We start from the raw sequence: 23,693 nt of genomic DNA on the forward strand, positions 1-23,693 counted from the left end.
TTTACTGTTAGCAGTAAGGTAGATTGCAGACAGAGTACTATATAAAAAAAAAATAGTGATTTCTTAGTATTAGCATTTTTCTGGAATTTCTGTGTTTGTAATTGCTGTGGTTTTGGAATAAAGCAAGGTTCATTTCAGTGGAGCAGGTGATTAATGAGAAGTGAGTGAATAGTATATTACCAGAAGTAGAGGTTCAATAATTGACTGTTACACGCTTGAAAATAATAAGATTATTTTATAAAATCATAACATTAAAAATAATAAAGGAAGGGGTTTTTAATCATTTATGGGCATTCTGGGAAACCTTTAATTTTTTTCTCAGTTATCTGGAATGTTGTTTCTTTTTTTTAATAAATGTCATAGTTATTTGTTCATAGAATTTGGTGCTTCCAGTAAATCCTTGTGGGGTGACATGCTAGGGGCTGTCAGTGCCCTGGCTATAGCCTAAGTCCTATCCACAAGCTGTAACTTGTCCAGCAAAGAACTGGCCATAGTAGATGACTTAATGAAGGAACATTTGGCTTGATCAATTAAGTGTCAACCAACTAGTCTTTCTCCCTGACCAATCTTGTTTCCTTGCAGGTATCACTAGATACTATACAAACCTGCAGAAAAAACAGATTAATTTCTGAAAAAATCTGGTCTTCTGACTCCAGTTTTTGCAGGCTGAAGAGTGGTTATTGGAACTTGGAACCACAAAAACAAAGATAGAAAAAATGAGAAAGGCTTATTTTTTTCTTTTTCTTTTTTTTTCTTTTCTCTCCGCGCCCCCCCCCCCCCCCCCCCCCCCAAAATCTGACTGTAATCACTTTGGGAAAAAGATTGTTTCTTTGTCCTGTATTTACAGGGAGATCCACATCTCTGCCAAGCATTCAGCTTCTGCACAATTCTTTGCTCAGGGCAGGGTATAAAGTGCTACTCTAACCCACAACCCACAGTGTGCAGTGGCTTTGTGTCTCCCACACAGCACATCAGTTTGCACACATTTCTAATTAACATCTAATTTTGGATTAATTTCTGATTCCCTCCTCTGGGCTTTTGTAATGAGATCATGAGTTACACTGGCAGAAGGTTTATACTTAAAATGTATCTATATGGTAGAACTTCCTAGGTAGTTAACTGACAATAGGATTTAAAAAATACACAAAACAAACAAGCAAAAAAAAAACCCCAAACCTCCCTATTTGTTAGACATCTGAAGTCTTATTTTTTAATTTCATAAGCTATAATCAAGGAAAGAATCTAAATACTTTCAGCTCCCAGTCATTTTTTCCTTGCCTCTCTTTCCATGCGTTAAGAATTTGGGTGTTATGATTAAGTTGTTCTTATTTTCCTTCAGTAAGCTGATGTGGGAAAGTGTACAATTTTACTAAATAAAAGGCCTGCAGTTCAAAATCTACATTCTTAAGTAATTGCTTCTAAATTATTTGGTAAACCCTGGAGCATTTGGGGAAAATACATACTTTAAATATAGAACAAATGCAAAAGTTAAACATTAGATGAGTTGTTCTTATTTACCTATCCATACGCAGGAATGCACCATTGGAAGTGTGGTAGCAAAACTGGTATTCTTCACAAATCTTGGTATAGATTTCTTCAAAAGGCCCAAATCCTGAAAGGTACCCAGTTACCTTTTCCACGTTCACACAGTTTGTTTAAAAAGAGATATAAGGCTAAAGTACGCTGGTGGATCTTGAAAAAATAAATGAATTAACACCTAAGGGCTTCAGTAGTAAAAGGATTTTAATGGATGTAGGAACCTATACTTTCAACTCAGGCACCCAAATCTAAAACTGACTTCATATCAGCCAAAGTTCATATGAGCAGTTAAACTTCAAGGTCCACCCTTAAGGCCATCCTTTCATCCCATTCACCTTGAACATATAATTACCAGAAACATATGAGGGTAGATATCCTAAGCTTTTTCCCACTTACTGTGGGGAGATTCCTTCAGAAAGCATTGCAGACCTTTTGTTGACTGGATCACCCCATAGAGACATTTACTGATTGCAGCGTAAGCCTGAAGTATGAATAGATTCCTGTCTTACTTGCCAGAGGGAAGTGTTCAATATTTCCTAGGTGCAATCCACATTTAGAATTTCAGTTTTTCTACAGTAGCTAGTTTCAGTGCCTAAAGTATCTGTCTGAGATACCAGAGACTTGCAGATCTGTGGTTTGCTGGAGCAACCAGTGGAGGCCAGCTGAAATATCCAAAGGCACACAATGACACTTGACATTGAAACTTGCCATTATCACATGCCCCTTGCACTTTTCAGGCACCTGAATTTGCCTAGGTTTTTTGTGCTGGCACTGAATATCTATGCTATTCCAATTCCTCAACACAGATGAAAGAGCTATTTCAGACAATGAAGGTTTATAGTTATGGGAGACGCAGCACAAGGTGTGTGGATGTATGGGAGACATATCCTGCTGGACCAGCACCTGGAGCCCACACAAGATATCCCTCTGTTTCTGAAAAACACTGGGCAACAGAATACTGCCCTCCATCTCCTTTGTCCTGACGTGAAATCTTCAATATTCAGCTCACATGAAGGCATTCATGCTTTGGTAGCTTATCATCAAAATGAATACCACCCTGCATATTTAAATATCTGCTTCTTTCCCTGTTTGATAGAAGTCGATAAATTCAGTAGCCCAACAGAGGCAAGACTGCCACAGATCCATGCCTTCAGGTCCAAACAATAGCAGTTCTCAGTAAGAACTCACACACAGAACACATATATACAACACATCTATACATATATACCCAGACAGCCAAAGAGGTAATACAGACAGACACAATCAGCACTCATAGAAACACAAACAGCACCCATGGCCTCATTTTGTTCTTCTCACTATCTGATCAGGATGGAGGTACATTCGTGAGAGTGTAGAGATACACACGTACAGTGTGAGTCCCTACAACAGTTCGTCTCGGACACTCAGTCTGCCCACTAGCTGCCCTTGGGTCCCGGTCCTCACAGCTGCTGGCACCTGGGCATTCAAGTTGCTCTACATCTTCTGTGTGCACAGCAAACCACACACACACACGGACACAAACACACACACATACGGACACACACACAGAGACACACAAGGATACTCCAGTAACTGGGCTTACATGCACAGTCCGTCTTGCAGCTGGTCCTGGATCCTCATTCCCCCTCGGTGCCTCCTGCACAGACACAAACACACGCACAAATGGGTCTCTCCGTTCACTTCCCGACAAGGTCCCGTCTCTCCAGGAGCTCTCCTGGACCACTGGCTCTGTCAGGTAGCCGGGTCCTCCAGGGGCCTCACCCTCAGACACACACACCCCCCCACCCCCGGCTCCCAGGTCTGCCTCCACACTCACCAGAGCTCACACGCCCGCGCTCGTCCCAGGGGCTGCACCACGGACACTCGGGTGCCGTCAGAGCAAAATGGACACAGATACTGAGAGACCCCAGGGTGCGGGGGCTCCGTGCCCAGGCGCCGGCAGCGGGGCTGCAGGGCGGCCTGTGTGAGGAGAGGCCGGGGCTGCCCCGTGCCGGACACAGCCGGTTCCAGCCGGTCCCAGCCGGCTCCAACGGCCCCACCGCAGGACACAGCTGAGCCCCTCAGCCAAGATGGGGGAAAACAGGTTCCAGAAAGGGCCGAAGGCGGCACAGGCAGAGGAGGAGGAGGAGGAGGAGGAGGAGGAGGAGGGCGGGCGGCGGTGCAGGCCCGCAGCAGGGATCCATCCCCTGCAGCCCTGGAGAGACCCCGCTGGAGCAGAGACCCCCCCTGCAGCCCGGGGAGGGCCCCACAGGGGCCGCAGCAGGGGGATATTTCCTGCAGGAGCTGCGGCCGTGGAGAGCCCGGGCGGGAGCAGGTTGTCCCTGAAGGACTGCAGCCCGGGGAAGGGCCCGCGCTGGAGCAGGGAGACGTGGGAGGAGGGAGGAGCGGCCCAGAGGGGCTGGGGGGGACCCACCGCAACCCCCGGCCCCAGCCCCTGCGCCGCCCCTCGGGGGGGACACGAGTCGGGAGGGAAGGGGTGAAGCTGGGAATGGGAAAGAAGGTGGAGGGGAAGGTGGTTTATTTTTCGTTTTGTTTCTCAGTAGCGAAATCTAGTTTGATTGGTGGTCAGAGCAATTAATTACACCAAGTCTAGTCTGTTTTGCCCGTGATGGTAACTGGTAAGTGATCTCCCCATCTTTATCTCAACCCATGAGCTTTCTCATCCTGTTTTCTCCCTGTGCACTGTAAGGAGGGGGAGTGAGGGTGCAGCTGGTGGGGTTGTCTGGCTGCCAGCCAAGGTCAACCCGTCACACGCATAAACACACATGCACAGGGAACAGACAGACCCTCATCCAGAAAAATCATTAGAAAGAGATTTAATAAGACAATAAAACTTCCAGGCACGGTCAGACAAACCTGCTGACAACCAAGTTGTTTACATGTGGCACTTTTATCCCCATATCCCTCGGTTTTACCATGCTCCTCAGATCACCTAGGCCTATCTATTTCCATACCTTTGTTTCCTTCCCTATACCCACATAGTAAGTCAAGCTCAATCCCAGGACGCTCTTCTCCTGCATTCCATAATGTATCCCATGACCCTGGGCAGCAAACGCACTTAGTCAGTGAGGTTACCCAAAGTGCTGTTCCTCTTGCCCCATAGTGTGGGTGCCACCCCTGGCCCATGGGACTGACGCTTTCCTTGGACAGCACTGCCAGGGGCCAGGGCAGGGACTCGTGTCTCTGATTGGAGTAATGGGGCTCTTCTGCCTTCCTTGTGCTTCTGAGCTCCTCTGTGTGTATGGAGACAAGCTTTATATCACATAACCTGACAGTGTTAAGCAGCTTGACTTCTTTCTCACTCCAAACCTCTAAGGCATTTACAGCTCAGACATCCCTCTGTCTTGCCCACAGACCTCAATCTCACAGTCATTTTCAGAGTATTCCTAGGAGATTAGACTTTGTGAAAGACACGTGGACAGTAAGCACCTTTATAAGTATTTCTGAGAACACTGTGTCCTTGTTGTGTAAGAGGGAAGGGGCAGAACAGATAACTTTGAAGCATGAAGAAATTTGCACCCAGACATACCAGGAGAGTATTCAACCAGCCTGACTATAGAATAGCATAATAGACTGGAAGTTGGGGAATCCCATTCCCTCCTCTTAGAGCTCTTCTATTTTAAATAAGTCTTTGATGGAAAATAAAATAAAAACTATGAGAAGCAGTCTATGGAACTGAACATACCTGTCCCATGACAGAGTTAAAGGGCTGAAGCCACCATCTTCTGCCATGGTCTGAAAAAAACAACTGAATACTATGATTTTTTGTAAGAGGTATATCAGATACCTGACTCCAGTAATCAGTTTAAGATAGAGGGCCAAAAGGGGAAAATCACATCTGAACTACAGAAACAGAATATATAAGAAAATGTCTATTTGTTCTTTGCAATTCCTATAATGATAGATGACTGACTTAAACACATTTTTCTTTTCCCTTAAGAACTAAATATAATGCCCAAAAATAAAAGTGTTTGTCTTTATGTATATTATGAAGGACTATGAATTATCAGAGATAATTCTTCTAAGTTTTTAAGTATCTGCCGTCCTCTGTGTAGATCTTCTGTAGTTTCCAAACACTATTGAATTCCACAGTGCAACTCCAGAATGTGGGTGTATTTCCATAGCTATTGTACGTTCTTTGAATCTAAAAGCAACGTTATCTTCCTGGTAGATCCGATGACACAGAGTCACAAAGGGCTGAAATGAAATGCCATACAGCAGGCCAGGACCATGACTGAGACTAGAGCTAAGGTTTTTGGTGTCATTGGTAAAGGTCTAGTTACAAGTTCATTATGCCCTCAAGATATGCTTTTAAACTGCACCTCTGATCCTGTAGCAAGTACTGTCTGCCTTTGTTTTTTGGCTGTTTTTTTTTTTTTTCTGAATGTCTCAAATTCTTTATTTTCTCTTTCCACTGTCAAGCAATTAATTGTGAACTCTGAACAAATACATATTGTAGGGGTGGATTACAGTGGAGATAGAGGAACTGTCTGCCATAGGTTGCTTTTTGGAAAGGCAGATTTATTATAGATATAAAACTGCTTTGCAACTTTTAACAGAAGGACATTTAGAAGGAAAGCTGAAGTGATTAATTATTACACAGTAGACAGTTAAATATTTATTAAATACAGGGGATGCATACTGCAGTGAACCAACTAATATGCACATGAATTGAGTTTATTATCATTATGGCAATAACTGCATGCTTAAATGGAGCTAGACGACTTGCAAGTATTTAAGATGCCTGTTCCCAAGAGAGTTTGAAGTAAAATGTGAAATATGTAAAATATTAAAGCACAGGTAAATCCATTTAAATAGTAGACTAAACAGTCTTTGCAGAAGGGACTACTTCTTCCTGCACCAAGCACATTTGACTTCCTCAAGCTGATATCAGAACATACAAACAGAGCATTTATTTGCATATATGTGTAAGACCAAACTACAAAATTCTCTGGAATGGCCTCAAACATATAACTAATGAAAGCCATGAACATCTTTTTCTCAGTGGCAGAAAAATTTTCACCAAAAGCCATCTTTGGCATCTACCTCTTCATCCCAAAAACCTGTAAAAACTTTGTGGGTCTTTATAGTGCAAAGAAGCAAAACACACAGATTACTGAATTCTAAAAGTCACTGGTTTGAAAGAAGGACTGATTTAAAAGCACTGCATAATTTTCTACCACTTCTTTAAATCCTGTTAAGCCTTTCCCAGAAACACTAGTTACTATCTCCAACTTTTCCAGAGGGACCAAGGTGGGTTAACTGTGGCTGGTTGCCAGGTGCCCATCAAAGCCACTCTGTCACTGGCTCCCTCAGCTGGACAGGGGAGACAAAATATAATGAAAAGCTCATAGTTTGAGATAAAGGAGATCACTCAGCAATTACTATCACAGGTAAAACAGACTTGACTTAGGGAAAATTAACTTAATTTTATTACCAATCAAAATCAGAGTAGGATAATGAGAAATAAAACTAAATCTTAAAACACCTTCCCCCCACTTCTGCCTTCTTCCCAGGCTCAACTTGAATCAGTTCATCACACGTTGCCTCTGCTGCTCCTTCCTTCTCACTCTCTTCCCCTGCTCCAGCATGGGCTCCCACCCACAGAAGACAGTCCTCCACAAACTTCTCCAACCTAAGTCCTTCACATGGGCTGCAGTTCTTCATGAACTTCTCCAGCATGGGTCCTTTCCATGGGGTGCAGTCCTTCAGGCACAGACTGCTCCAGCTTGGGTCTTCCATGGGGTAAACAAGTCCTGCCAGAAAACCTGCTCCAGCATGGGCTCCTCTCTCCATGGGGCCACACCTGCTCTAGTGTGGGCTTCCCATGGGGTCACAGTCTTCTTCGGGGGCATCCACCTGCTCTGGGGTGGGATCCTCCCCAGGCTGCAGATGGAGATCTGCTCCACCGTGGACCTCCCTGGGGTGCAGGGGGACAGCCTGCCTCACCAGGGTCTTCCCCACGGGCTGCAGGGGAATCTCTGCTCCGGTGCCTGGAGCATCTCCTCCCCCTCCTTCTGCACTGACCTGGGGGTCTGCAGGGCTGGTTCTCTCACATATTCTCACTCCTCGCTCCCGCTGCAATTGCTGTTGCACAGTAACTTTTTCCCTTCTTATATTTATTATCCCAGAGGCACTACCACTGTCACTGATGGGTTTAGCCTTGGCCAGCGGCAGGTCCATCTTGGAGCCGGCTGGCATTGGCTCTATTGGACATAGGGGAAGCTTCTAGCAGCTTCTCACAGAAGCCAGACCTCTAGCCCTCCCACTACCAAAACCTTGCCACACAAACCTGATACAGGGACTAAGGAATAGTCTACCTACAGCTCCATATGTTGTACAAGTAATGGATATGCTCTTCCCTCATGTTGTGTATAAGTTGACATAATTATCTCATCCTGGAATTTTTATCCTGAATTTATTTTTGGACTTGAGAATTGCTGTTCCTTCTTGTGACCTGAAGAAGATTTTGTGAAACTCCTGTGCTCTTCAAAGTCTGCTCACCCTTACTGCATGTATTATGTAATTAAAAATAGCATTACTTCCTACAAACTTTGCCTCTGTTATATCTTGTATACCACTAATACAACTGCTGTAACTGATAAAAATAATGAATGCAATAGGGAGAAAAGACATGATATAATAGCAATAAAATAAGCCACATTTGTCTTCTGAAGAGCTGCCAGTGAATGTGCAATGGCAGCTAGGAAACCTCGAAGGAATGATGCATCGCAGGCAGATACAAATCTCAGCAAAAATTTCTTTCCTAGCTTGAGTGTGAAGGAGTCAGTTCACAATAGAAGGGATAACAGAGAAAATAAGGGCGAGGAAGAAACATAGGCATCTAGTGCCACTTGGCCCCCCCAAAGTATCTAAGGTTTCCACACGTGACTGGCAAAATGACACAGAGCTTAGGAGGTGTTAATATCTGTCTGAACAGTCATCTGCAGGCTATGGTGAAATCTGAGACAGCCCTGGTTTTCAATTTTTAGCAAACTGAAATGTTGTCTCGTGACTGAGTAGTGTTGCACCATTCCATAAGTGTTGCTTGCATACTCTGGAGGTTGCCTGTTTTGGAGGGATAAAAGGTTTGATGTGAATCCTTCTCATTTTGAATTATGAGACTTCAGTGAAGGATTGTTTATGAGGTATAGAGAGGGGTATGAGACTGGGAAAGATACGGGAATGCCTGTGGGTAAAAGAAAGAAAGAGCAGTAACAGTCCAGCACTAGGAAGAACAAAGATAGAAGGACATTATATGCAAAGGGAAAACACCGATGTAGAGCTCAAGTAGGGGGAGTAGAAAATCAGTTCATGCTGTTGACAGTTGGAATTTTTCAGTGATTTATTTGGAATCCCAAACCCTTAACCTTTTCAAACTACTGAAAAGTATGTGCTTTGGTAAGTAAGAATAACTGCACAGTTCCTGTTATGGGATAGTTTAAGTAGTCTTTCCATTAAAAAAAAAAAAAAGAAAAAAAAAGAAAAAAGAAAAAGTGTAGCTTTTAAAAGATAAAGTCATCTTCATTTTGATTCAAAGACTTTTTCAGGAAAAAAAAGGTTTAAAATGTATTCCCTGTATTAAGAGTGTTTCTATGCTCCAAGAGGCTTTCCTTTGGGTACTGTAAGATGGTTTATTATCCATTATCTGTAACACAAAGATAATGAAAGTGGTTCTATTGTACTGTATGTGAAACCCACAGGAATACCAGGATTTGACAGTCATGATATATCTCAGTTAGTTTCTAATGTGTAAAGCCATCACAAATCATAGAGAAGACAGTCTGTTGGTTAAATAAGTCTACAAAGTAAGATGATAGAGTTCTTCATTTATCTTCATTGAAACAGCTTTGACTGCTGTGTAGTTGATAAAATAAATCTAGTCCTATTCAAAATCTCTCCTCTCTGCCCATTGTAAGCAAGCAGTTTCTATTCTACCGTATTAATTCTTATGCAGGCCTCATCACTCACAATATTGGAGTATCTTCCATTAGCACATTAAGTAAAGTGACTAACATGTGTCAACTGTAGCTCATTTTCTTGCTCATCATCTCCCAGGGGAGAGAATTGTGTATGCAGTGAAATGTTTTTACTGGAAGGTTTTTTCTTTTTTCTTTTTCTTTTCTATCTGTTCATGAAAGTGATGGTAGGTCAAAGAAATACAATAGGAGATGGAGAGGTTCATTATGATTGTCTACTTTTAGGGAAGCTTATTGTACTACTGAAGAATAATCCCATGAAATTCCATGAACTTCACAGTTATACAGAAAGTTTATTGGTGCCAGAGCTGTTGATCAGAGTCTCACAGCCTCTGTTTTCTGAAAGTGCCTGTTCCTCTCAAATGGCTATAAAGACACTTGAAGCCCATGAACACATATACGATGCAAATTTTAAGGTTAGACAAGACAAATATATCCTCTCTCCCCTGGGGACCATAAATAAGGCTCAAGATTCTGAATCTGATTTGGTGTTTAATTACAAGCAGTGATAAAAACAGACAATTATGTTTCTTATGTCTCCTGGACATGCCAGATCCAATGCAGACAGTATCTGCAATTAATGATTTCATTCTAAACTACATTTTATGGCTTTAACCCAGCCAAGAAGTGAGAAAATCATGAATATCACAGTCATTGCTAGAGTAGTGTTAAGTCTCTTTAGGTAACTGGTGACAAACAGAAAGCATCACACAGCAGTGTGGGTCAGTAAGAGTCTAAAATCAGCAAGGAATACAGAAAGAATAATAAACTAGAGACGGTGTTGCCAAAAGATAGATTTCAATTCTTCAGCTAATGGCTGTTTCTTAGTAGCAACTTTTTAAAGTGTTTTTCTTTGCTCATCAGCATCATCACTGACCTTTTTGGCTTTAATTTCAACAAACTGTTTTTCATCTCAGACCTGGACCTGCTTTCCAAGTGTTGTGCCATGTGTACTGAAGTGTTGTAGATATATATATGTTGAAAGGTTGCTGATATGAGTCTATATCATTTTACAACTGCATTTAAATGCCATACAGGACCAGAGAGATCATTGACCTTTGGTACCATTTTCCATCATGCTCTTTGGATGTACCTCAATATTAAATATTCCCTTGGAAATACGACAGATGTGTCAAATGACTCAGGGAGGTCTAAGATAAGAACATCTCTCTGTTAATCATCCCTGATGGTAGCAAACCATCTATCATGCCACCAAGACTTTTCATGTGCTCATCTGAAACTGGATTATATCAAGTCTAGAACATTAGATGTAATTTTGCAAGCTTGAGATTGACCTTGGACTTGCCTTTATGTGAAATTCCAGTGAAAAAAGAGATTTGATTTTGGCAGAGAAGAGAAGTCTTTCCAGAACAGAGTTTTCTTGAATACAATTATTTGTGTCCTAATCACTTGTTTTCAGGAAGACTTTGAATGGCATTTTATAAAGAGGATATAGAATTTAACAAAACACAAGAAAAAAAACAACAAAACCAATAATCAATTCTTAGGGAAGAGAGAGGGGAAAGAAAAAAAGAGTGCTATCAGAGTGAGACTGTGAGTTGTGAGGAATCAGCTGCTTAAAGTCAAGGTTCTTTATTGATCTCCCTTCCCACCTTTAGTGGCACTGAGATTTCTTTAGCGTGTCAATGCAGAAGATACGTTAACTATTCAGGTTTCAATAACAAGGATGAAAAATCCATTTATTCCTGAAATGGAAATTACAGATTACAGTAAATAGTTAGATTTCCACTTAGGCTGGTGTAGCAGCAGTGTAAAACACTTTCTTTGTTGTTTGGTTGGGTTTTTTTTTCTTTTTTTTTTTTTTTTCCCCTGGCCAGTCTAACAGAGTCCTCGTTAAAAAACAAACAAACAAACAAACAAACAAACAATCCACTGGCTGTCTGGCAAGAAAATAGGAGGGATTTTAAAAGGTTTACTGAAATAACAGACATGACTAGTCGCTTAGTGGACAAAACAGAGGTAACTGGATGGCAAACTCCTTAGGAATGTTTTTCCAGGCTATGCTTTTTCCCCTCATAAATTAGCATGACCACCTTGCTGTTATTGTTTTATATCAGAAATAAGAGGTGTGGTCATGAAAGATGACCCTTAGCTCTGGGCCCTCAACATAAGGACATGGACCTACTTAAGCAAGTCCAGAGGAGGGCCACAAAGATGATCAGAGGGCTGGAGCACCTCCGCTATGAGGACAGGCTGAGCGAGTTGGGGCTATTCAGCCTGGAGAAGAGAAAGCTCCGGGGAGACCTAGCAACCTTCCAGTACCTAAAGGGGGCCTACAAGAAAGCCAGAGAGGGACTTTTTACAAGGGCATGTAGTGATAGGACAAGGGGTAATGGCTTTACACTGAAAGAGGGTAGATTTAGTTCAGATGTAAGGAAGTAGTTCTTCGCTGTGAGGGTGGTGAGGCACTGGAGCAGGTTGTCCAGGGACGTTGTGGATGCCCCCTCCCTGGCAGCGTTCAAGGACAGGTTGGATGGGGCTTTGAGGAGGGGGAGTGAGGGTGCAGCTGGTGGGGTTGTCTGGCTGCCAGCCAAGGTCAACCCGTCACACCCATAAACACACATGCACAGGGAACAGACAGTCCCTCATTCAGAAAAATCAGGAGTGAAGGGGTGAAGGTGGGAATGGGGAAAAGTGGGTGGGAGCAGGTGTTTTTTTAATGTTTAACTGGGTTTATTTAATTGGCAGTAGGTGTAAATAATTTCATTTCAAAAAGGTAGAATTATTGCTTTTTGCCAAGGAGGACACAACCATTGGAAATCTTCTTCCTGACATACATACTTGCTCCTAGCTTTTTCCTGTAGTAGTTAATACTTTATAATCTTTCTTTTAAAAGGTGACTGAGTGGCGATTGATCTGTTTAGAAGAGTTTATCACAAGATACTTTGCTGATAAGATTTATAACTAAGCATGCTTTCAGCTTTTTCATGAGATTTATCTTCAGAAGAAAATAACTAGTTCTTGCTCTTCCTTCCAGTCTCCCTGTGTTTTACTATTAAGGGGATCAAGGAGCTTCGGCTCTCCAGGTGTGCAGCAGACCAGGATAAATTTCTGGAGCTTCAGAGAGCATCCGCCAACTCACTAGCCATAGCTAGCTCCACCTGGGTCAGTTTCTCATCCCTTCTTACCTGGTTCCAGACTCATACAGACTTATGAGTGGACACATGGTTTCTTTTTTCATTGTATTATCAAGCAAGTATGATGCCTTGTAAGAAGGCCAGAAACTTTTCTAAGGTTCAGCTGTTTCGCAGCTTAAATTCAAAAGGTCTGGTTTATGATTCACCTTTACAAACATTTAATCCCTTTCTAATACCTCATTTCATATATCCTCCTATTGGTTATCATCTTCTGACATACATCAGTCATGTTCCTTTTAATTGTCAATTTTTTACCTACACAATGAACTTGTTCTCAACTTTAAGTCATTTGCAGCACTCTGTTCATTTCATGTTCTGATTTTGAAATGCTATATTTAGCTATTTCCTGGTTTTCATATTCTCTTCCAGAAAGTACCAGAGGTGTCTTATGTAGATCTTCATTAGTTCTTTGATGAATTGCAGTCATCCTGCTCATCAGTCTAGTACCAGCTGCTCATCAGTTAAACTGCTGAGTTTTGCTGATGTTGACATTAACATCTGCAATTCTTTTAAAATCAACGGTTGCCCTGGAAGTCAGTCCCAAAGAAATGTATTTTAAAATTTAGGCATACAGTGTAACCTTGACTTGTTCTATAACTGATTGAAATGGGTACCCCAAGGGAAACATTTAATGTAAGATGAATGCTACTTTTAAAAGAACCACCCTTCAGACTCTGTGGACTATAGAGGGATCCTAGGTGATTAGCTTATATTTTCCTTTTAGGTGGCTTAAGTTAGGTAGTATAAATCCCAACCTGCGTGCCTAGAGTTTATCGATATTTAATCAACAGATCTTATTTGTATGCAGCTTTCTATTTTTAAACAGATGTAATGTAGTTAATGAAAATAAGCTGAGACAACAAAAGGAAATATTACAGTTGTGGTGCTAGCTCTAATGAAATCAATGGAAATTTGCACTAACTTCTCTACCTACAAGTAAGACTTTGCCTTTGGTTCCAACTCCTGACACAGAGGTATTGATTGCACATATGAGGACTGGACCTTTCTTACAGGCATCTCTAAATACTGTGTTATCAAGATATTTGAATACTTTTAAGCACTGAGAATTTACCTGTTATCCTAATTCAACAGTTAAATAATGAGGAAAAAGAATTTTCTTACTTTGAGACATGTAGTAAGATACAACTGCTAGATACTATAATAAGAGAAGGGGGTATGCATGGCTAAAAAAAACCCAAACCAAACCACCAATAACAACAACAACAACAAAAAGATATGCAACAAAAGCAATCTTTCATATATATTGATTTGAGCTGTTGACAGTTCTTAGCAAATTGCTGTCTACTGTAACCTTTTGTTCGGTCATTTTGTTCACCACATAACATGAGGTTTACAGCCCATTAAGAAAAGCAATGTCCATTGACCATTTTTTTCTTTGTAAATAAGTCATCAAAAGTTATTTTAATCAGAAAACTAAATTGTCAGAAGTTATGGTTATTGAAGAATATGCAACAATAATTAACCAGAATAACAAAATCTGCAGAATGACCATCTTGTCTACTTGGAATGTTAATCAGAATATTTAAGCACAAAAATTGGTCTAGGCACAGCCTGAGCTCCCTCGGGGAGTCAGATTTTCTGAAATTCCCACCTTGAGAGCTCCTGAAACACGTACTTTGTTGTGAGGAGGGTTAGGAAGTCAGTCAAACACCTTGTCTCAGGTCAGTTTATTGTCTTAAACCAATCCATTGTCTCATCCATGCTGAGAAGACAATAAGGATCTGACGAGGAAGACAAGCTGAGGACTTCCTGGGCCACCCTAGGGATTAATGGTGTAAGTGCACTGGGTGTGCACAGAGGGTACCCCATATTTATAACCTTAAGGGAAACTTAAGATTCATGCTTATAACTAAAATTCCATAGCTCTTACCACAATGGTGTTTTTGTGATTTGTGTTTGAAGGCCAAAAGAATGGGGCTGCAAATGGCTTTTTGCTTTACTGGTAGTCCATAGTCTCCATTCAGATATAATTTCTTGTTCAAAGTTAGAAGAAAGATTATTTTTTAGTTAGTATCTCTTCAACCTTATACGAAAGACTTGCTGAAATGAGATAAAAACTTTATTTGTGAACTGATTTGTTCGGAAGGTGACCCTCAGTTTTAATTCATTAATTAAAAAAAAAAAAGTAAAAAAAAAAAAAGTAAAATATGGACTGTTGTTTCTCTCTTTTTTAATTAAATTTCTGGAAACCTTTTAACAGATGATTTATTCTAATTTATTATCTGCCTTGGCCTCTTACCAGCAGTGCTAGGTTCTATACAACATGCTTTTAGTGCCCAATTGAATACTAATAAAGGGAGTTCATACTCATTGTCTACAGCTGGAACTAGCTTAGTATATTATCAGTCATTAAAAAATTCTAAGGTGCAGTATCAGCTTTCAAGTATACTGGACTCTGTTTAAGACCAGACTAAACAAGCTATTTTCATTAGCTAACCATGGAATGTATTAAAGAGATACAATAATTAATAAACAGAATTTGGCAGTTATATGCAATGTAATTGTTGATGTCAGTAGAGCTAAACGAGTAGCAAATGAAAACTATAGCCAAAAGAAGGGGGAATATCTTCCAAACAGTGAAAATTAGTATCTCTATTTTTGTCTGAAAATTAAGAATAAGTACAAGTGTTCAAACTTAATGAGAAACATGGAAACACCCAAGACCAAGAGTCCGCTGTTTCCATTGCAACAGATATTTGGTTCAAACTTTCTCTTCTTGAAATCAGTGGAAGCACACTCAACGCTTTCCACTTAGAAGATAGTTTGAGCTCTTGGTTATTTATATAGACTATATAAACTTTCTGACTGCGCCTCAAAAGAGCACTAAATGGAATGACTAAGTTGAGATCTACTTACAAAACATGTATATGCATGTGTGGTGGGTTGACCTGGCCGGATGCCAGGTGTCCATCAAAGTCACTCTATCACTCCCCCTCCCCAAACAGAGAGAGGGAGAAAATTATGATGAAAGGGTCATCGGTTGAGATAAAGACAGGGAGAGATGACTCTGTAATTACTGTCATGGGCAAAACAGACTCGACTTGGGGAAAATAGTTTAATTTATTACGAATCAAATCAAAGTAAGATAATGAGAAATAAAACTAAATCTTAAAAACACCTTCCCCCCAGTTCTCCCTTCTTCCCAGGCTCAACTTTACTCAGTTCCTCACACATTGCCTCTGCTGTGCTTCCTCCTCACTCTTTTCTCCTGCTCCAGCATGGAGCCCCTCCCACAGGAGACAGTCCTCCATAAACTTCTCCAACATGGGTCCTTCCCATGGGCTGCAGTTCACAAACTGCTCCAGCGTGGGTCCCTTCCACTGGGTGCAGTCCTTCAGGAGCACACTTCTCCAGCGTGGGTCCCCTGTGGGGTCACAAGTCCTGCCAGAAAACCTGCTCCAGTGTGGGCTCCTCTCTCCATGAGGCCACAGGTCCTGCCAGGACCCTGCTCCAGCATGGGCTTCCCATGGGGTCACAGCCTCCTTCGGGCATCCACCAGCTTGGGCGTAGGGTTGTCCCTGGGCTGCAGGTGGAGATCTGCTCCCCCATGGACCTCCATGTCCCTGCAGGGGGACAGCCTGCCTCACCAGAGTCTTCCCCACGGGCTGCAGGGGAATCTCTGCTCCGGCGCCTGGAGCACCTCCCCCCCTTCCTTCTGCACTGACCTGGGGGTCTGCAGGGCTGTTTCTCTCACATAATCTCACTCCTCTCTTCCCGCTGCTGTTGCGCAGCAGGGGTTTTTCCCTTCTTAAATCTGTTCTCCCAGAGGCACTACCACTGTTGCTGATGGGTTTAGCCTTGGCCAGCACTGGATCTGTCTTGGAGCCGGCTGGCATTGGTGGTATTGGACATGGGGGAAGCTTCTAGCAGCTTCTCACAGAAGCCACCCCTTTAGGCCCCCCACTACCAAAACGTTGTCATGCAAACCCAATACAGCATGTTTCATTTGAAATGCTTGTTTGGGTGATCTGAATTTTCTTCTTTAAATAAATATATTCTTAAACACATTGCTGTGTAAGAGTGATCTGCTACCTTTTAATCTAAGACTATGCTAGATCATGCAAGCCATACCTGAATGAATAAGTAAATGTATTTCATTACTAATAACTTGTTCGAATACTCACAGGATATAGGCTCAGATACACTTACTTTAGCTTTTGCATTGGAAATGTTACAACCTCAGATTCAAGAAGAATAAAGAAACAATTTGCCCAGATTAAGAGAAGATTTTTAGTGCCATGGTTATTTTTTTATCCTTCTGACATTTATAGATGGAAGAGTAAAAAAAGATTAATGCAGTTGCTGTTTTTTTCCAGGTGATAGGCCTTTTCCAAAACCAGCTGACTGCTGTGATAAACATGTTTTGCTCAAAATATCTTTGACTTATTTGGTGAAATGTCAGAACAATAAAGCATTTGTCCTCTGGAAGCTGGCCTGAAATTATCAAAACCTACTAAAACGCCAGGTTCTTCAGCTATAGCCAAAATACCCTTCCTTGAAGATGTTGTTTCAGGAATCTACCACTTACTGGCTTTTGGCTGGAAACCTGCTATTTTCTAGAATGTCTAGTTTTAATTGATGCTACCAAAGCTACGAGTCTCCTTAACACAAGGCAAGACTGGATTGCAGACAACACAAAACTGGGAGGAGTGGTTTGTTCACCAGATGGTTGTGCTGCCATTCAGAAGAACCTTGTCAGGCTGGAGAAATGGGCTGACAGAACCCTTGTGAAGTTGAACAACAGAAAAAGCCAAGTCCTGCACCAAAGAAGGAATAACCCTGTACCAGTACAGGCTGGGGACCAGGCCTGCAGAGAAGGAGCTGGTGGTCCTAGTGGACACCAAATTGCACATGAGCCAGCAATGGGCCCTTGAAGTGAAGAAGATCAGTAGCCTCTCGGTGTGCATTAGGCAGAGCATCAACAGGAGGTCAAACCACATAAGCTGGTTCTGTAGCACCATGAATGGACTTCAATTCATGCTTTTAAATATATACTGTGTAGATATTTATCTCTGCACCCTACAGTCACCACAAAGCAACCATTAACAGAAAGAAATAAGTACTATTAGCAAACAATTTATCTAACCAGTTTTAGATGCACATCTTCAAATAATTTAACTGAGAAGTACCTATTTATCTCCATGACTATCAGGTGAAGACACACACACTTGTTCAAATAAGTCCTATCTCTAGAGAATTTATTCAACAAGAAAGTGGGTTAGCTTGGATACAGAACTACACAGCTGCAGTTAATATGCTGCAGCAAGCTAATCTCCACACGGTGTTGCATTGAAATTTATAGGCATACTAGTTTGAGCTGCCCTAACTCATGGTCTCCGAAATCTATGCATCGTTACACAAATATTTATTTTCCTAGTGATAAGTCCCCAAATTAGTTGCAAATTGATATTTTGGGATTTCTTTATTTCCTGTGGGTAAAAAATTTTAAATAAACATGCCAGGATTCATTGAGAAGACATTTTGAAGTTAAAAGGACAGTCTAAAGGCACAGTGTGTTCTGGTTCACCTTGTATCAGTGGCTGTGTTTGTACAAGATCCAAGTTCCCAGGTCTTTGGCTTTCCTTTGTTGATGCCTTGGTTTCTGATGGACATAAACTCAGCAGAAGCCAGAAGAGGGCCACTGCCTTCTTTGGATAAGTAATCCACACATAGATCAAAGAGGTGACAAAATATTTAGCACCTCAGAATGCCAGGTCACTTTGCCAATTGACTACTGTGAATTTGGGGATTTCACCAATTTTTGAAAATAGCAATTTAAGTTTATCCAAGGTCACATGGATCTTAAGGACTGTGATTTCCAGTACCTCACTACATGTTCTTCATTTCAGTTACCCTAGTTTTCCTTTAAAAAGGCTGGTGTTCTGCTTTTGCCTTCTCTGTTCTCTTCTGTTTGTATCTCCTGAACTCTGTAAGGATAGGGAAGTGAGTTGAGTCCAGAACATTTAAAAGGTTAAAGGCTCTGTTTTTAATTCCATTAAGAGTTTATAGTTTTTAAACAGACTGTACTGGCCATTAAAATTCTGATGCCTTTGCCTAACAAAGATTGTAATGAGAATAGAAATGGCATTAAATAGAATCCATTCTGAAGATGATTGCAAAAGATACAAGCCTAACTCATTCTCATTATAGCTTTGTGTTGGTATAATTGTGAGTGTTACTTGGATACCTGAAATACTCTAAGAGAATTTTATTGGGACTGTAAAAAGGAGCTACTTAATTTGATTTAAAATTGGAACTGTAGTTGCCTACTTTTGCTGTACTGCAAATGGGATAGGAGCAGCTGACACTGATTTTGCATAGGCCTGCAGGAATATTTTTCTCTTGCTTAAGCCCAGCCAGATTTCATTACCTCTAAGAGGAGTATAATCAACAGCCAATAATTTGCAATACAAATTAACTCCTTTCATTTAACTACTACTAACAGGAACAGTAGAATAAGGAAACTGGAAGCAGAGATAGGGGATGACATTGTATTTTGGTGAAGAGGAGGTTTGGAAGCCTGCTTTCACCTCTTCCCCTTGTGTGGCCTAATGGAAAGATTAGTTGAACCAGAAATTCAGTGTGATAGCTGTATTATTCTGCTTCAAGTATCATTTACCCTTTGAGAAGTTAGATGCAAAACAGAGTACTAGGGAAGGAACTAGTGGGTTTCTCCGACACCTAGCAAAAACTCTGAGGAGTTTGGCAGAACACTACGTTATTTTGTAAAATTTCTAAGAATGAAAGAAAATAGACTGCAAATTTAATAGCACTTAAATAATTGTTTCTTTTTCAATTTTGTTTGGTTTGGTTTGGTTTTTTTAAAGAAAATAATGTAATTTCTTCTAGATGAGGGCCTGTTTTGAGAGTACATTTGAGTAAGTAAAATATTAGTAAGTCTCATCATCACTTTTTCCCAGGTTTCATGCACAGCTACTTACCTGAGGAATAATCCACAAAGAAAGAAAATTTGAACAACATTTAAATAACCTTAGGCTTTTAATTTAATTTGAGGCACATCTCAGATCAACAGAAGGTCATAATCATGGAGAAATTTTAAGCAGTCTGTCCTGCAGAGTGAATAATTTGCCAAAATCCTCCAGTTTCACACATTCTAAATGCTTTGCCTTCCACATTTGATTTGGATGGGGTTTTTTTTTGTTTTTGTTTGTTTGTTTGTTTGTTTGTTTTTTCCAGAAAGGCAGGGGAGAGGAGAGAGAGAAAATATATAAAAATTATTCAAATTCTCTAAAACCAAAAACTTGTGCCTAGTGCACTCCAAAATTGACCACAGTGGACAGTGTCTTCAAAACTAATAAAGGTTCTTTTCTATTTGCAAAAATAAAATATGAGTTCTACTCCTCAAATCAGCTGTTTCTTGGTGTTGATCACACAGGTCAAAGCTGATGATGGACACTAAAGGTGCTAAGAAGACCTCTGTCTTAATACAGGTCCAAAATGCTGTTAATATTGCATGAGAAGAGTTAATCCTTTCAAATCATCTATCTTGATTCCTTTTACCCCAGTGTGTTATTGATGAATGCCAGTATCAGCTTTTGCTGAGTGGCTATGTACTAAACTTGCTGCAAGAACAAATTAATCCCATGAAAATTCTTGTAAGATAGTTAGAGAGATCAGTTAGCAACTGGCAATGTAGCATTGACTCTGAAGGAAAGAAAATGTCATGAAAATATTACAAGCAGCAGGAAAATGTGGAAGATTCAAAGCTGACAATCAACTGAGGAGAAAAAATAAGTTTTAGGTTACAGAATCACATTTGTCATGTGTCCTTATCAAAATATAAAACTTAATTAACCAAAGTCATACAAGGTAGAATACCTACAGATTTCAATAGTCGTTCTCCCTTGTCACAGTCTTGATAATTTCCATAATACCAAACCAGATGGTTGGGGAAAAAAAGAAAAAAAAAAAGAAGACATTGTTGAAGGCAGAATCATTGCTTCTGTAACAAGGAAAACCACTTTTTATGGAGAAAAGTCACAATTAAGTCTAATAATAGACACAGAATCTTCCCACTGGGTCCCAGAAAACAAAGGAGACATGGATGTTATTTATATGTCACAGCATGCATGTGTCTAAGTGGATGCCACTGGCTAAAATTGATTATGGAAACTTGTTTATCCCTTCTCAAGAAAATATTCTGCCACTTTATAATGGTGTATATGTATGTACATAAAATATATATACACTGGTGAATGGAGATAGAAAGCCTGCCTTAACACACAGTCTGAGAAGAAAAAAAAAGATAGTTGTGGACTGTAACAGTAATCTGAGGCCCATATTCTTTTTTAATTGATTAAGAATCAATATTTCATACAGATACAATTGGTACCAAATCTAAGAGAAAGATAGCCCAGCCAAGAAACCATTGATCTGTTTTGTGCAATACATGCTGTTTATGCAACTCTGTGTACGCGTGTGCATGTGCATATGTATCTTTGTGTGTAAACACACATTTGTGTATATTATTTCCCAAGAAATCAATATAATGCCATGTTTTTGCTTAAACTTCTGTTTTGTAATATGGATTCTCAGAAAGTGAGATTCATGGCCTGCTAATGTAGTGCAAATTGTCTTACAAGATTCTTAGCAGTGGTCAATATGTTTACTGTTTTAGAGAATAAAGCATTACCCTTGAGAGATATGGCTCATATCCTAAAGAACAAAGAAATGTTTAGTGAACAGAAAGCAGGGAATACAAATAGAGCATAAACTGAACATATTAATTTTAAATGATGTGGCCACATTCCTCAGCACTTGCTCACAGCAGTTTTTCCTTACATAGTACAACTGCTTCTGATTTATGTCATGTAAATTATAGGAGAATCTATCCTGCCATTTAAATATGCTTCATTGGAAAACAATGAAAACAATTCTAAAGGCATGCATTTTTGAATAGCATAAGCAGTTCAACTGCACGAGAAAGATATCTATATTGATCCAAACAAAGTCACTTTAGACTTACTGCGGAGAAAATAGAAATGGAGAAAATCAACTTTCTCTTTAACATGTAGGCAAAGTGAGTGCAATTAGGTGTAAGAAGCCTTTTTTATTATTATTTCTTTATTTTAAAGACTACTATATACTGTTTTATCATTACTTGCATAGGCTTTGTATTGACCTGATCTTGCAGATTGCATGGCTTGTCTGGACTTGTCTTAGCCTGTGCTGATTTTAGCTTCTTTCAGTTGTGACAACAACCATCTAGCGATCAAGTAAGTGTCCTCTAAATTTGCTTAAGTTTTAGTTTAGCTTTGTGGAATTGTATGCTGTACTGCTTGTTGTTCATGGGTAAGTAGTAAAGCAAGTACTCTTTGCAAGGTGAACTATCTTATGACCCTAGAATAAAAAATGTAGGGTTTAGGTGAGGGCAAGCACATGACACAAGAAGTACTAGGACTCTACACTGTGAGAGACTGAAAGAGTAAAAGTCTCAAACATTGTGGCTAGGCAAATTCTGCATAACAACAAACCTGCATAACAATGAAACACAGTTGAAAAGAAGGAAGGAAGGAAGACTGAAGCTGATGACCTTCAGAGACAAGGGAACATTGGACAGGTGAGCATCACACTACAGAATAATGTATAGATCCTAGAAAGTTTTTATCAGTCTTAACTGTGTTATTAACTAACAGTGTTAATATCTTTGTAGTTGGACTGTAGTAAATGTTGTGCTTTGATTGTATTGCCTCAATTTTAAATGCAGTAACTATAAATTCTTGAATCTGTAAGGTGTGTTTCCTTTCATCCAGAAGAAGAGTTTAAGTGTAATCTTTTATACATGTAAATGACTCAGATACTTGCAACTGAAGCTTAGTTATTCTAAACGTAAGATCTTTTATGCCAGAAATATGACCAAGGCCCTCCCTCTCTAGAAGAGTCTGGTAGTGGCTGGTTAAGGAAAGAGTAGAGGACATGGGGAAACAGGGAAAAATTCCTGCCCCTGAATGTTATCCGACTCATTATCAGCCTGAAATTTACGAAATTCCTGTGTCAAATAAGTTTAATATCGTCTAATTGAACTAGTCCTCCATGAATTTGTCCAAGCTGTTTCTGAAGTACTATAGTGTCTTTTGGACATAGCTACCACAAATCAATTATGCATTTGGTTAAAAAGATAAACAAAACAAAACAACCCATTACTTCCTTCTTTTGAATGCATAGGAGTTCTTCTTTATGTCAGCATAACTGACAGTGAATCTTACACTGTATATTTTTTAAATAGTCATCTATTAATGTTATAGCATAATTAATAGCTATGCTTTATGGTTATAAACATGATGTCAGTTATTATTTTGCACTTCACTAAGAGTTAATGAATGATACAGGAGTGATATTAATTCAGACTGCTTAGGAATAAATTTAAAAAAAAACATGAAATACTTACTTTGCAAAGCCATTGTTCTGTTTTGCTACTGCCAGCTGAACCCATCTGCTTCTTTCTTGGGACTTCAGGGAGTGTAGGCTGTACTCCAACTTAAGTGCAAGAACAGGACAACATGGCTTATACATAACATTCTACTACTTTGTGACCTGTTAAACCTAATTAATTATGAGATGGTTTCTAGATTAACTTAATCTCCTTACACAGTTTACACTCAAAATTCTATGGAAATTCATCTCTTTTCATTATTAAGACATAAAATGGCCACTACAAATTCATTCCTTAAATTCACAGTTAGAACAGTTTTCCGAACAGGTCCCTCTATCAAAACATTGAACATTAACAAAGAAATGATTTTTTATTATGAGCATGGTTTTGAGTCTGAACAACCTTACTTTAGCAGTATGACAAAGATGTCCCTAATAGCTTTGTTTTTATGACTGACATTCATCCCGGGTGAACTCAACTGATACCAAGGGATTTATAACAGTTATAATAAACAAGTCTTGGCATTTCCAAAGTTATTTCCTTGACCTAATATAGAGACATAATCATAATCTTGGGTCTTCTTGCAAGAGAGTTTCCCCATTC

The sequence above is a fragment of the Buteo buteo genome, chromosome 3, assembly GCF_964188355.1.
Source record: "Buteo buteo chromosome 3, bButBut1.hap1.1, whole genome shotgun sequence".
Taxonomy (NCBI): domain Eukaryota; kingdom Metazoa; phylum Chordata; class Aves; order Accipitriformes; family Accipitridae; genus Buteo; species Buteo buteo.